Genomic DNA, 2,416 nt, shown 5'->3' on the forward strand with positions numbered 1-2,416 from the left:
GGGACTGGGCAAAGGGCAAGACTCCGCCCACTTCCGCCTCGGCCAGCGCAACCTCAGCCTGAGGAGGAGCTGGGGCGGGGCCTCCCTAGGGGGCGCGGCCTGGCGCTGCCCCGCCCCACCCCCATGCGAAGCGCGGCCTGGCGCCTCCCCCGACCGGCTGCGTTGCGCCGCCAGCCCGGGCTTCGCCCTGCTTCCGCCGCAGCTCGCGATCGGTGCCCGTTTCTGCTGGAGAAATACAAGGTCCGCAGCAGGGTTGCCTCCTTTCCGCCCTGGATCAATGTGGGACGCTGCACAGCAATTAGGCTTCGAGGCGTGTAGGTTGTAGCCGTGTTGGTCTAAGGACACACAGGCAGACGCGGTTCTTTAGGTCGAGGTGATCTCTTTTATTGGACCAACTCCAATAGTTGGAAAAATTCGGCTTTGCGAGCTTCCGGGTAGAAATGTCCTTGGTGGGGCTCTGCAGATGGCGCGTGCTCTTCCTGGATGGAGTGACTAGGAAAGAAGCCAGAGAGGCTGGTCTGCGGGCAGGCAGTGAGGGTGTGAATCGAGGAGGCAGTGGGTGAAAGACAGGCTGCGGGAGGAGTGGCAGAAGGGGAATGAATGTAGCTGGTAAGTAGTGCAGAGGTATCTGGGGCGTCCGATGTTAGGCAGGTTATAATGAGGCTTCATTGCATTTGTGCAGGAGTGCCGGGCATCGCTAGGTGTGGTGCTGCCCTGCCCTCCAGGCCTGCCTGCCTGCTCTCTCTGCAAACTGAAGTTTCCATGAAAATCTTTGTCTCCAGCGTGAAAGCAGCAGGGCAGAAAGAAAGACGTGAAGTTCACAAAATAGTATCTCCATCAGTTCTTCAGCATCTGCCTCAGAGGCAGTGACAAAGATTGTGTTTCATTTCAACTGGAGGGTTTGCTTTGCACCTGTTCATTTTAAAGCCCAGTAACACGAGACTGGGTTTTTGCACTTGTCATTTAATATTTACTAATGTGAGCACAACCACAAGGCTTTTCCTTTCATCTGCTTGTGTTATGTCTCCATGCCATACTTTTATCATTCCTTCCAGCTTATCACAGGCCAAAGAACTGGGTTTAAAGCCATATTTAAACATTCCCAAAGCGGTTGTAACAAAACTAGTTAATGACATTGTGGGGTCAGCCTGCAGGGAGAGGAATTAAACTATATTAATCCTATGTCTAAAAATTGTTTTGCTTGGCTGGACAGAAATTTTAAAGACAAGGTTAAGAGAGTTGTGTAGTGTGTGTGGATGGAGACCAATAAAGCTACAAGGCAGCATTGCAACAAACACAATTCAATGTATATGAAAGGTGACAAAGAGCAATGCTGCCAATTCTTGCACCTTTATTGTAAGGCTTGTGAAACTTGGTGTTTTAATTGACAGCTGCTGGAACCAAAACACTGCGTGGACATTTATGTTCTAATTATTTTTCAAGTAACCTTTTGACCTTCATGCTTGCAGAAAAAAGCTTGAAATAAGAGTACCCTTAAGGACCAAAGGCAAATCCAAATAACTTCAGATATATCAATTTTGAACATTTTCATGATTTCAAGAATTGCTCTTAGGATGTTTGGGGCCTGAGTCATGGTTGCTGAACTTCTGGAGATGCCAATATGGACACAGCAGTAAAACTGTAAAAGGGAAAAGAACAGCAGGCAGCTTGAGGAATGAAGATTGTTTGGGTACAAAAAGGTACAGAGAAATGAATGTGATGACACAGTTGTAGCTGCTGTATAAAAACAAAATCTAGTCCGAGGCAAATAGAGAGCTATCTTCCTAGGAACCCACATGTACAATCTGCAATATTTTAAGTATATACTGTAAACCAAGACTGGCCAACCTGAACCACAGGTGCCACAAGTGGCATGGGCAGCCTCTGTGGGGCAGAGCAGATCAGGGAGAGGGCAAGCAGCACAGTAAACAATAGGGCAGGAAGCCCTTTATACTTCAATTAGGACTGCTGGATAAAACCCATGGTCTTCAATATTTGTTACGTTGTGTCTTTAAAAGAAACAAAAAGCAACTCAGAAACCAGGCAGGGGTCACAGGGAAGGAAGCACAAAGCAGAGCTGCAGATGGATCAGGAGAATAGGATTGGAGTGGCACTTGGGGAGGGTGCAAGGCTAATTTGTTGTACACCTGCCAAAAGGGTTTCATAGATTCATAGATTCATAGATTCATAGATTAAGGGTCGGAAGGGACCTAGTAGATCTTCTAGCCCGACCCCCCGCCAGGGCGGGAGAACAACAAAAACCCCAAAAAGAGAAATGGGACTCAAACGAGTCCAGCTAGGTGGGCATCCAGCCTCTTCTTAAAGACCCCCAGGGTAGGGGCCAGCACCACTTCCCTTGGAAGTTGGTTCCAGCTCCTAGCCGCCCTAACGGTGAAGTAGTTTTTGCGGATGTTCA

Source organism: Gavialis gangeticus, unplaced genomic scaffold, assembly GCF_001723915.1.
Source record: "Gavialis gangeticus isolate Ggan-Ray unplaced genomic scaffold, GavGan_comp1, whole genome shotgun sequence".
Classification (NCBI taxonomy): domain Eukaryota; kingdom Metazoa; phylum Chordata; order Crocodylia; family Gavialidae; genus Gavialis; species Gavialis gangeticus.